This window comes from Ctenocephalides felis, unplaced genomic scaffold, assembly GCF_003426905.1.
Source record: "Ctenocephalides felis isolate EL2017-DRISC unplaced genomic scaffold, ASM342690v1 CF-g0.4_SCAFFOLD_01946, whole genome shotgun sequence".
Lineage (NCBI taxonomy): Eukaryota > Metazoa > Arthropoda > Insecta > Siphonaptera > Pulicidae > Ctenocephalides > Ctenocephalides felis.
Genome location: NW_020538100.1, coordinates 1,058 through 15,570, shown reverse-complemented (window position 1 = coordinate 15,570; position 14,513 = coordinate 1,058). Strand labels below are relative to the sequence as shown.

Sequence of the window (14,513 nt, the reverse complement as noted above, 5' to 3'; positions counted from 1 at the left end):
GGAGGCTTCAAAAATCCTTAAAAATCCATCATGTGATCAATGGGTGCCCTTTACCTGTGGTTCTCCTCCTGGTTTATGTGTAGGAGCAGCTGGCGCATCAGTATCCATACTACGATCAATTTCCTTCTGGTTTCCACTGAGAGAATCAGTCCAGGCTGCCACACCAGCTTGCAAACGAGCAGCCAACTTCTTCTCAACCTTTTTAAAAACACCCATGTATAAATAAAATATATATATTATATATATATACATATATATATATATATAAACCTTGAAAAAATTATTTTTTCCTTACCTCTTCGTCCAAACGTGCGACCCAGAACATGCAAATTCGAATACTGACGCAAAGATAAATCATCAACAGCCTGCTGAATTTTAGCCAAGATATCAGCAAAGGTTGCAGCACTATAAGGACATGTCTCTAGAGATCTCACGTCGACATCGAGTTGTTCTTCGACCACAACGAGATCTTCAACCTGGTAATAATTGGTGAAATCAGTATTGTAAGATCGATGATGTTGGCAGATGAATCTATTATTATTGATCCATTATTACCTTTTCTTGGAATGAGACAACGGCTTCAGACAATTTATGAACATAAGGATCTAGTTTGTAACTTTCCCAAACCAGTTGCATTCCGTCAGCAATCAGGGCAAGGACATCCATCCTCATACCGGCTACTAGAGGAGCAATACTGGCTCTATCTTCAATCTATTTACCATAAAACAATTAGGCACATTTACAGGAAGTTTTACTAATTAAAAAAGAAAATTTAAAAAAGCAGGCAAAAGTAATAAATAGTTTTGGCATTACCCATTAAATCACTGCAGCTACATCTGCATTTACATAATGATAACATTGACATGAATTTTAAAATCCTACAGATTTAGATAAAACAAAGAATTTCTCCTACGATATTATTATGTACTACAACAACAACTAAAAAACATCAAATATCAAGATGATTATAAAAATTTGCTAAAAATTAAAAGAGACATTTAATATCACAAAATCGTGTACTACCTTGAATGAAGAGTTGTGTGCATGTGGCCTATTTAACAGCTGCGTGAAATATTTGATAAAAACATGATATACACAATTATAAATAAATATTGAGAATATTGAAAAATTACATTGAATTTAAATTTAACACATTTGGAGAAAGCACGAATCAAATTGACACAAATACCCGGTGACACAATTTTAAAAATAATTGTACTGAAGAAATAAATCTTTGGAGCTCTATTGTAATAGTTGTCCAAAATTATGTATATTAATTACAATTTAATTTAATTTAATTAATCACAATTTAAAAAGTGAGTATAGTGCTGGAGTTACTAAAATTGAACGTCACAAACACATTTGATTTTACTATGATTTAATATGATGGTGATTAAAAAACATTTTAATATCCAAGAGAAGTAAAAAAATACATCACTTACCTTTTCCAGAGTTCTCTCATAAGTTCTAACACTCTCAATTAAAGAAATCGCAAATGGATATAACTGGTTTGCCTGATGAGCCTGTTCACAATAGCCAAAGGAACTCTAGAAATAAATACAATAAGTATTAAAATTTCAAAGAATATAATGATATGGCATTAATTTTTTTTATTTACCTGAAGCCCAAGTTTTTCAAATTCCGAACTTCTTTGTACAAAGTGATGATTTCTGGCGAAAAGTTTACTTTTCAGCTTCAGAACGTTCGCTCTTCCAGTTCTAAAAAGTAAATAAAAAATATATTGATAATTAATTTATACATAAAAATAATAATATATAAATAAAATTAACTGCAGGCCCTATACATTATTATTCCAATTGCTTTGTTGAATTTTTAAAATTAAATTACTTTTCGTAGTCTTATAATTTTAAGGCTGTTTCTTCAGACCATGCACTGAATCACTATGCAATTTATTTTCATCAACAATTAATTTAATTAGTAATGCATGGCATCGTGCCTTAAGGCAAATTGCTGGAACTTCCCGTAGAATTGAATATTCGAGCAAAAAATTAATAATCAAGAAATATTGATCAATGATTAATAATGATTGTTCAAAATTTTTCAATGATAATTATAATTGCTATATATTTATTCGTTCATATATTATACGATCTAATGACACAAAACACTTAAGAATGTTTACATTAACACGAGATGCCGAATGATCCATCTGAGGATATATTTCTTATAATTACAATAACGCATATGGAATATATACATTTAAACTGAATTGTAAATTTAAAATTTATATTTAAAGTTTATATATTTTTAAAAAATTTGATTTTTTTTATGAAGATTTTGCAATTTAATTGAACTGTATAAATAAACTTTAAAAATAAAAAATTGAAATTCACGATTTCCAACCACTATCTTTCAAAAGACTATTTAAGAATATTGTTAAAATCTAATATAAATCTATATAATAAGAATATAAAATTAATGGAAAACGAATGAAATAAGGATCTGGTTAACATATAATATAAATCTATATAATAAGGATATAAAATAAATAATAAGGAACAAATATAATAAAAATCTGGTTAAAATCTAATATAAATCTAAATAACAAGGAATATATAATATAATAACAAACAAATTATTTTACATTATAAGGATCTGGTTGAAATCTAATAAAAATCTAGTAATGATCCAGTTAAAATTTAATTTCTAATAAGAAATTGGACAAGATTCCCAAAAGAATATAAAGAGAATCTGGTAACAATCTAATCAAAACCTTATAAAAAAAAATTCGTTCGAACACCTATTAAGCATCTAGTTCGATCTAATCAAATTCCAGTCAAAATCTAGAAAGATCCTGGTATAAATCTATTGGAATTCTAATAACAATCTAGTTAGGCTTCAGTTGTGATCTAGTAAGGTTCAAGTTGTAACCTGATTAGAATCTGGTTAGCATCGATCTACAATTGTTAGAATCCATTTCGAAAGTAAGTAAATTTATGTTAGATTCAAGTTAGATTCAAGTCAGATTAAAGTTAGAACTTTTAGAAAAAAATTCTTTAAGAAAAAATTCTTACTAAACATTTAAAATTTTTTAGTAAAAAATTTAAACAGTGCAATTTCCAAATGATGTCTTTCAAACAATTTTTCAATTTTCAAAATTAGTTCATGATTTTTTGCATAAACTTAGGCAAAAGATTGACATTTTCAGGTAATACCAAAGAAACTGCTTGGACAGTAAAGATGATCTTGCAAACCTTAATCAAGGCTCTTCCTGTTTGAGTATAATCAAACGCCTTTTAAATTTGTTCAATCGGTTCGACCGTATTTTGAGAAAACCAACAAAATTCAAAATATTATCATAATATAATATTTTATCCAATTTTGATGCATTCTTAAGGTTATTGTAAGGGTGTAATATTTTAGTATGTTCTTTAAAACCAAAAAAAATCATAAAAATCGTTTAAAAGTTGTTTTTTTAGGAACAGATATAGGGGACATAAGTTAATTACAACTATTATTATTGTTACCTTGATCTGGTTGACTCAATAGCAAATAATCTTCCTGTAACACCAAGGTTTCTTTGTTGCACATTTCTTGCCCAATCATCGAACACTTCTTGAGTTGACAATTTGAGACGAAAACTATCACCATCTGCTTTCAATTTCTGTCCATCGATGTGAGTCTCCCAACCTTTGCCTGAAAAAGTAATAATAGACACTTAATATCATACACCGATAAAAAGCAAGGGAAAGGTAATAAACAATATTTTGATAATGAAATGCCTATTGATAACACCTGATACCACTTTTTTTTCAACAGTTACAATTATTTCCATATTTTTCCTAATTTTTATTCCAAAGTATTTTAACATTTTTTTACTCTAAGTATTTTATCATTACAATTATTTTCATATTCTTTTATTGATACTGCCCTTAATAATTATTTTGCAGATTTGGGACTTAAATAAAAATTGCGTAAGGGATATTTAAAGGATTTTTTTGCCATCAGAAGAATTTCAAGATCAACAAGCCTTAAATAAACTATCTCAATATCATAACATTTTTTGGTAAAGTTATTGCATTACATAATACAAATGTTAGGCTTAATATTGTTTTAGTGTTGTATTTTACTGTAATTAATTCAATTAAGATAATTTATTTTCTATAATTACTAAATTAATCCAGTATCTGAAATATAAATATAAAAATTGTGTTCATAAGCTTTGTAAAAATGCAATAGCAAATATTGCATACAAAATATAAAATATAACATTTGTATGTGAAGAAGAAAAGAGCTGTTTTTAGGGTTTTGCCGGCAATTATTCGATTTTTTCTTATCGTAAGAACCATCCTTGGACTTCAACAAATATTTAAAAAAAAAAAAAATGGCCAAATTGGTTATGAGCTTACCAACACATTTTGTGATTTATTTTTATATAATAGATTAGCAGAACAAAGATAATTGACCACAACTTTGAAAATAGTTATACATTGTTTATGGATCATTTGCATTCATATGTAAATATTTATGGATGTAAATATTTTTATGATAGTGATCACATACTCTTCCATCTTCCAATTATTTACAATATTCACAAAAAAAATTATTGTCAATTACCAAGAACGTCCTCAACTCTCCTCAAATCGTGAGTTGATGATCAATCTGTTTTGCCCAAATTATAGATCCAGCAACTGGCGGTAGATCTCTGACCAAACTAACACGACAACTTTTGCTTTGAGGGTATTGAGCCTGAAACACCAAAAAATTGCATAATCAACCATACCATATTTAACTCCAATTTAGTATATATTATTACCTTGAACTTATTGTGCAAAGCCTCGATATCATCCTTGACGCGTTGGATCAATTGAGTTTGATACTCTCTAATAGCTCCTCGAATATGTGGTCTTACAAACAAAGCATTGAATCTGGAGAAAATTCTGAACATTTCGTTTGCATTTCTTGCAGTTCCAAGTTGGTCACGAAGATGGGCCGTGATTCTGGTCTCAACGCGATCTAAAAATAAAGAATTCATTGAAAAATCGGAAGTGAATCATGTCTGGTTTTATATTTATCAGATTTACCAATTCTATCTTCGTATCTCCTGACAGCTGCATCCCATGCTTCATTACCCTCACGAGTGATGTCCAAACATTCAACTTCTTTCACATTCTCATAAGCCAAATTGACTTCTTCAATAGCATTGGCATCAGCAGCGTCCAAAGATTGAGGTTGTTTTGTTTGTTCACTGGCCTGGTCACCAGCACCTTGGAGCGACGTGGCTTGCTAAAAAAAATACAACAAAATTAAATGTCCTGATGATAATAATGATATGGTATAATTCTAACTTACATTTCTCACAGTTGGTCTGAGGACTCTGACGATAACTGTCCGCAATTGTTCATGCTGTCTGCGGAATTTTCTCATGTGTTCCATTCGAGTTTGAAGGAATTTGTGAGCTGGTGAAATGCGCCATACCATTTTCAATTGTTCGTCTCGTTTCTTTTTCACAATATCCCTGTAAAAATAAAAAATAAATTAAACTTAAAAAACTTTAAAATTAGTGGGGTGCATGGCATCGTGCTTAAGGCAAATTGCTGAAACTTCCCGTACCGTAATTAAAAATCTTGGTACGGAACCCAAAAAAATTTACACAAAATGTGTACACATTATTTAAATCTCTATAAAATATCTGATAATTTGATGTGCATATGTCCAATTACCATTTTTAACCGCTAAATGACATTTTTAAACTTATTTTTATTGAGAGTCCATAACCGCTGGACCTGCCCTCCCAAAAATTTGATCAGTTCTTCATCTTGTCAATACAAGTAAAATGTTTTTTGAATTATTAAAATCGGACGCTGCATTCATTTAAAAACTGAGTTACCGTTTCGGCACTTTTTGCCCCTATCTTCGGAACGGCTAGACCTGCCTTCGCCAAAAACTAATCAGCACGTCTCCTTATCAATACGAATCGAATGTTTTTTAAATTATTCAAATTGGTTGATCCTTGTTCCCGAAATCGTCGACAAAAATTTGCATCCGCGCACACACATACATCAATTTTCCTAAGGTATGTTAAAATGTTCAGAAACCTTTGAAACGTAAATATATATAAAAATTTTCATTCACGATTTTTTTACGATTACGATAACTTACCCTTAATTAAAGCACATAAATTATTGGAACTAGTGTGGATTCCTCACCATTATCTCAAAAACAAGCGAACTGTGGTGATTTTTAATAATGCTATTTTAAAGTAGAGGGCAAAATATGTGTAACCAGCCAACGCCTTAAATAGGGCATTAGGAGCCCTATTGTCTCTATAAGGAGACAAATGGTCCTTATAGCTTGGTTACACATATTTTGCCCTCTACTTTAAAATACTATCATTAAAAATTACCGCAGTTTACTCGCATTGTCGAATTTTTTTCAAAATTACTTTTTTCGTTGTCAGTTTTTTAACTTCCCGCAGGGTAAGTTATAGTAATCGTCCAAAAATCGAAAGTATTTTTTTCAATATCTTTACGTTTCAAGATCTTTTGAACATTTTAGCATATTTTAGACACAAATAACAAAAAAAGGCAAATTTTCATTGACGATTTCGGGAACACGGATCAACCGATTTGTTTAATTCAAAAAGCATTCAATTTGTAATAACACATAGAAGTGGCCGAAGATACACTTAAATTGTGTTGATATTTGTAGATTAGATACAACAGTTTTTTTTTTATAAAACCTCTAGATTCTAGACTCCCAGTGGTCCATGGCAACTTTCAAGGGGTACATGGCAGGAAAAACAAAATTTGGGGGTCCATGAAATAAAAATGGGGGTACATGAAATAAAAATGGGGATCCATGAGATAAAAATGGGGGTCCAAGGTATACTTAGAAATGAACCAAAAAGTAAAGAAAAATATTACATATGAATGTTAGTATTGAGCGCGGAGCCAGCCACCCATCCATCAAACTCGCATATCTCAGAAACTATTGAATGTTCCAGCTTTAAATTTTGGTCACAGTCTTGGTAAAGTATAGTAGCAATGTGTGTTAAGTTCCATCAAAATCGCAAATAGCATTTTTGAGAACATACCATCTGTTTAAATGTCAGTATAGAGCACGGAGCCAGACACCCATCCATCAAGCTCGCATATCTCAGAAACTATTGAATGTTCCAACTTTAAATTTTGGTCACAGTCTTGGTAAAGTATAGTAGCAATGTGTGTTAAGTTCCATCAAAATCGCAAATAGCATTTTTGAGAACATACCATCTGTTTAAATGTCAGTATAGAGCACGAAGCCAGCCACCCATCCATCAAGCTCGCATATCTCAGAAACTATTAAATGTTCCAACTTTAAATTTCAGTCACTATCTTGCTAAAGTATAGTAACAATGTATGTCAAGTTTCATCAAAATCGAATTACGCATTTTTAAAAACGTACAATCTGTTTCATTACTAGTATTGAGAGCGGAGCGAGCCACCCATCAACATTCCATATCTAAGAAACTATTGAATGATCCAACTTTAAAATTTGGTCACAATCTTAGTAAAGTATAGTAGCAATGTATGTCAAGTTTCATCAAAATCGCATTATGCATTTTTGAGGACATACCATCAGCTTAAATGTTAGTATAGAACGCAGAGTCACCCAGAATATGTGGATAAGACAAAAAGGTCCAACTAAATATATATATATATATATATATATATATATATATATATATATATATATATTACATACCTTAATAATCCTTGAAGTTTATCATATTCATCATCCCAGCAGGAGAACACTTTGAAGCATTGAGTCATAACACGTTCAAACTCATCGAACGGAATGTGCATTAAACGTCTTGTACCCAAAACCTAAGAAATATAAAAATTATATAAAATATCATATAACAAACAAATACAGAAGACAATGATGGATACCTTCAATAACTGTTGACTTAAATCCCGGGAAATTGCCTCAACTAGACGCAAAGCCCTCAGAATTGGATACTTGGTTGTACGAATCTTGCGCAAATGATTGAAGATGTGTTGCAAAGCAGTACTAAAAATAAAACATTTTTATAATAACAATAAACTTAATTGTAAGTATTATTTTTATTACCGAATGCGGTCCAGTTCAGTAGCAGAAAGCAAGTCATTGATAGGAAAATCCTTCATCAAAGGGTTATAATCAGCAACCATGGTCAACGCTTGTTTCAAACCAGTGTCGTTATCAAAACTAACAGTGGCATGAAAACGTTTACCGAATTTCAGGATTTCTAAGGTCAAAGTGACCTCGATGGATTCGCGTTTTTCTTGAATGCGGTAAAGAGCGCGTTCCAAGTTCAACCAGAAGGAAATTTCTTGCAGGGCTGTCCCAGAACTTGGATCGCGATCTAGTTTGGTCACCTGGAAATAAAAGGAAAACAAACATAAAAAAATGTTTGCTCTAAACCAGATCTAAAGTTTATCTAGTATTGCCCTATCTAACTGAAAAAGGGTGCTTTGATATAAAATTTGTGAGTTATTTGACAAAAACCAAAAAAATGTCCCGATTTTTTTATTTATTGCTGAATAATGAAAAATCAAGTTTTATCCAAAACTTTTATTTGGAGTGTATAAAAGTGTTCCCTAGAAAATTTATCTAGTAAATTTTATCTAGTTTCACCCCATCTAAAAAGAGTGCTTTTATATAAACTTTGTGAGTTATTCGACAAAAACCAAAAAAATGTCCCAAATTTTCTATTTATTGCTAAAGAATGAAATATCAAATTCAAAGTCGTTTTATTCAAAACTTTTATATCGGACTGTATATAAGTGTTTATAAGGATTTGTAGTAAATTTTATCTAGTTTCACCCTATCTAACTCAAAAAGGGTGCTTTCATATAAAATTTGTGAGTTATTTGACAAAAACCAAAAAAATGTCCCGAATTTTCTATTTATTGCTAAAAAATGAAATATCAAATTCAAAGTCGTTTTATTCAAAACTTTTATATCGGAGTGTATATAACCGTTGGCATGGAATTGTAGTAAATTTTATCTAGTTTCACCCTATCTAACTAAAAAGGGGTGCTTTCATATAAATTTTGTGAGTTATTTGACAAAAACCAAAAAAATGTCCCGAATTCTATTCTATTTATTGCTAAAAAACGAAATATCAAATTCAAAGTCGTTTTATTCAAAACTTTTATATCGGACTGTATATAAGTGTTTATAAGGATTTGTAGTAAATTTTATCTAGTTTCACCCTAACTAACCATAGTGTGCTTTGATATAAAGTTTGTGAGTAATTTGACTAAAACCAAAAAAATGTCCCGGCCTTATTAGACTTTTGTCTTTCGCGACCTCATTTATGATTGTTTTTTGACAACCCTAAAGAAATATAAAAGTAAGAATTAATATTTTTAAATGACTGGGTAACGATATACATATATAAGTACATAAGAAAATATAGTTTTAGAATTTGTTGTAAAACATACGAAAATCTAGACGTGATGTTCTTATGTACTAATTAATGTAGTAAGACGTGATTAATTTTTTTTTTAATTTTTATTTTCAATAGCAATCAAAATACATGACTATTTTATGAGCTATTTGGCTTATGTCATTCACTCACACACATACACACACACTTTCAAACACACATATATATTTATTAATCATTTATTTTTAAATGATGTATATATTTGATATTAAAAATTCTCGCGTCCCCATAATTTTCCAAATGGCGTCGCGACCCATAGTTTAAGAAGCCATGCTCTAAACTAAGAATAAACTAGTGGTGTATGACATCGTGTCCTAATGCAAATTGCTGTACCAAATTTTTTTTTTTTTAAAGACCCCAAAATTTTCCTGTGAGACCCCAAATAAGGTCGCGACCCATAGTTTAAGAAGCCATCATCTAAACTAAGAATAAACTAGATTAATAAATAAATAAATTGCTGGAACTTCCCGTACCAAAAATTATTTTTTTAAAAAGAAGATTGAATTTTTTTTCATCTTTGAAAAAATTTGATTTTTGAAAAATTTTAAATTTAAAAAATGTCTTTCTACAAAAAAAACTTGGAAAGAAATGTTTTATTTATTTTGAAATTTTGAACTTTTCTCCAAAGAAATATCGAAGCGCGTAAGCACTGCGTCGCCGTCTAATGTACAAACGATGTTACGGAACCCACAGAAATGTAAATAAAATTGATACACATTATTAAAATCTCCATAAAATATCTGATCATTCGATGTGTATATGTCTAATGATCATTTTTGACCGCCAAATGGCATTTTTTTTTTACTTTTTTTTACTAGATCTTCGAAACCACTTGACCTGCCTTCCCAAATATTTGATCAATTCTTCATTTCGTCAATACAAGTAAAATGTTTTTTTGAATTATTCAAATCGGACGCTCCGTTCTCTTAAAACTGAGTTACCGTTTTTGGCACTATTTGCCACGTATCTTCGAAACGGCTACACCTGCCTTCGCCAAAAACTAATCAGCAAGTTTCCTTATCAATGAAAATCGAATGTCTTTTGAATAATTAAAATCGTGTTCCCAAAATCGTCGACAAAAGTATGTATCCGCACACACACACACATACACACATACATTTTTTTTAATATTCAGAAACCTCTGAAACGTAAATATATATACAAAATTCATTTTCGATTTTTTCGCGATTACTATAACTTACCCTACTAGAAGTTAATAATTTTATTTTACCTTTTGAATTTCCTTGATCCACCTATTGACACCATTTTGCAATTGATTGAGGAAAGTTGAATCTTCAGCCTTGTCCCCAAAATCTGATACTTTAGCTTTACGACCATCATCAGCACAACGTTTGATAACACCAGCAACGGTCTGGTGCACCGGCAAAGAAATTTCTGGTATATCAATATTCTGCTGCAAGTGCAACAAGCCCATTTCCAGCTCAGCTATTTTCTTCTCGACGGATGGAGCCATCTTATCACCATCTCTGGAAAAGGACACAAATATAATACAGTTGAATTTACCTTGTAAGTTTCTATTATTACCTGTCAGCTCGACCAGATTCTTTAATGTAGCTCTTGAAATAAGGTGCCATAGTCTTGCTGATAAAGGCGTGCAATGTCTCATAAGGGCTTCCATCGGAAAAGTTGATGAGACGCAGTTGGGAATGTATAGATTTGTCTGCTTCCACAACATGACCTCTCTTGATGCAGACGAGAGAGGCAATGCGATGGTTTGTGAAGTGGACTTCATTGCTTATGTAGTAAGAAGTCAAGTCTTTTTCCTCTTCTCCTTCGTTTGGTTGATCGTTGTCATCCTCTGGAATAGACAAAGAATTTGATGATAAATAAATAAAACTGTAGGAGATTATTCGGTCAATGGGATTGCACAAATTTATATAATATTTAGAAGTTTTATTCTATAAATTAATAATAAAAATAAAAGATAAAACATGAACACTGTCCCATCCTAGATATCAATTTTTAAATGTTCATATATATATATATATATATATATATATATATATATATATATATATATATATATATATATATATATATATACACGTATATATATATATATATATATATATGTGTGTATATATATATATTTTAGATGATGGATTTTTGGATTTATATATTTGTAGAGCTTCGAACAAAGAATCTAAAAAGTAATAAAAAACAAAGTTTTTTAAAAAACCATTTATTTATTTACTGTCGACGTTTCAGAACTAGATAAGTTCCATCTTCCGGACATCTTTCAAGAAACATAATCTTGATAAAATTTAAACAAACAACAAGTTAAAGAAAGGCAGAAGATAGTGAACTTTTTATCTTATACAAAATGAATAAAATTGTGGAAAAAATAATGTACAGACATATGACAATATAATCAAAATGAAAATGATAAAAATAAATGAATGGATTATATAACACGGTATTAGAAATGTTAAAAAATTGAAAAATTAAAAAAAGTTAGGAAAAAAAAACTAAATTAGTTACTTGTATGATTGATTATACAATAACACTTCTTCACTAAAAAAGATTTTAACATAAAAAGTGATTTTATAAAATTTTTTTCGAACGAAAAAACAAATTTTGCAGCTCATTTTTTTTTTTTTTAAGTTATGTCCTTTTTGAGTAGTTATGCATACTCAAAAACGACACTTAAGTAAATTTGAGTTGCAAAATTTGTTTCTTGTTATTGTATTCCACTTTTTAAACAATTTATAAAAAAAAAATATGTAAATGTGTGAAGTAAATAATAAACTAGTGGCACATGGCATCGTGCCTTAAAACAAATGGCTGGAACTTCACTTACCGCAATTCAAAATATTTAAAAGCTCAGAAAAAAATAGATATTTTTCAAGAATTTTAAATTTTTTCAATTTCGACAACATTTGAAATATTTGATTATTAAAAAATTTCATAAAAATCTGAATATTATGACCTTTTTTGAATATTATGACATTTTTTCAAAATACTAATATTTTTTGTAACTTTGAATACATAATTTTTTTTTAAATTTTAAAATTTCCTGAAAGTTTTTGATACCCATTAATGCCACTTGATTCTTACTCAACTAAATCTGCCTTTGTAAAACTTGATTAATTATTCATTAAGTTGCTTAGTTTTTAGAAAAGATTGGTCAGTCGATTCGGAGATACGGAGCAAACTGTGTAGAAAATAAAAATTAAGTTTTTGAGAGAACAGACCATCTAATTTGAATAATTCAAAAAATATTCCTGTACATGTACTGACATAATAAAGGATTTATTGATTTTTTTCAAAGTCAGGTCCTGCAGTTTAAGAGATCCAGAGATAAAAATTAAAAAACATGCCTTTTAGTGGTGGAAAATCAGATATTTGCATAAGTCATAAATGAGTATCAAAAACCTTCCAAAAATTTAAAATGTTTCAAAAAAAAAGGTATTCACAAAATTCCAATATTTCAAATTCTTCTCATTGTTTTCAAATTATTGAATAATGAAAATAAATCAAAATTCTCAAAGATCCAATTTTTATTTTTTGAGGTTTAAAAATTTTAAATTACGGTACGGAAAATTGCAGTAATTTGTCTTAGGGCAAGATGCCACTTCTTTCTCATTTTTTATATGTATATATATATATATATATATATATATATATATATATATATTCTTTGAGGGAACAATGTAAGTCTAAAATATCACTCGTTGGATTCCTCTGATAAGCCATAATAGTTTGTTGGTGATTACGGACAATGAAATTATTCTATTCTAATGAAATTATGGCTATGTTTTCACAAAACATATGTTCAAAACTAATCTATTGTATTTTAGCGAAATTTTTATCAAAAATGTATAAAAAGAGTGTCACAATGCTAAATAACAAAGGAATCGGTCGGCTTGGCATGTTGGAAATTTCTTTGAACATTACAATACTGTAGAATATAAAAATTGATTTTGTAATTTTTGTAAATATAATCCTCATGGTTTACTAATTCATATAGATAGCAAAAATAGATCCCAGCAGAAATATGAAAATAAATATAATTATTATAACATGCCATCAATGTTTATCATAACCTTACAGAAGTATATGCTACAATACTTACGATAGACAGTATTTGCACAATTTTAAAAATATTTTTATAATATGAATACTAGGCATAAAATATATGTACTTAATGTAAATAATATCTAAATATTTATAGAAATAATTTATAAAAGCAGAACAAAATTGCATAGTATTTTTCTTGGTCATAATCAACAGTGCATGAAGTTCAATGAATTATACTGTTATATTATACAATGAATTTTTAAATCAGTGAATTAATAAAATAATACAAGTGTAAACGTTGTTGGAATATTTAATGATACACATGACATCATTACCCAGGTGTTATTAATATTTACAAATCAAAACCTCTGGGTGTGGTATTATTAAATGCCAGCACTCACCTTTCGACGAGCTCCTCTGAATATACAAAGACGTAACCTGGGGATCAGACAGGAATTTCCTGATGCATTCCTGGTTACTTCTATCCTCCAAAGCATTATTCAAAGCCGGTGAAACTACGTCTTCTTCTGGCAATAAGATTGTCACAGCCTTTTTCAGATAATTCGCAAACGACAAATAATCGACGACTGATACATTCTGCAGATCGGCAAGGATTTCGCTGCCTTCTAGTGAATCACCCATTGTTTCTCATTGATAAAATAATACTTTTCTTTTAAATAAAACTAGATTTCAATGCAGAATGGTTATGTGCTAATATGATTCACTTTTGACACTTTTTGACAACTGAGTTTGCAGTGTTGCCAGAGCGGAGCGGCGCCATATTGTTGATAATGGCGGCATGTAGTGGATGGCGCAAAATTTGAAAATAATAATAGAACTATTGCTGTAAAAGAATAAATTTATATTTATAACATTTGAATAATATTTTATAAAAATGTAACTAATAATGTTTCATTGAATTAATTAATTTAATTATTAAATGTAAATAATGCAGTTTTAATCAATTCGTGTGATATCTGATCACAATCTGAATGATACATTTTTTTTAATATTTACTATATAGTGTTTTTTC

General features: G+C 29.6%; 1 pseudogene; it reads right to left on the bottom strand.

Moving 5' to 3' along the window:
• Window positions 1-54: 54 nt before the first annotated feature.
• On the bottom strand, window positions 55-14,125 carry LOC113380213 (annotated as a pseudogene).
• Between the last annotated feature and the right edge of the window lie 388 nt (window positions 14,126-14,513).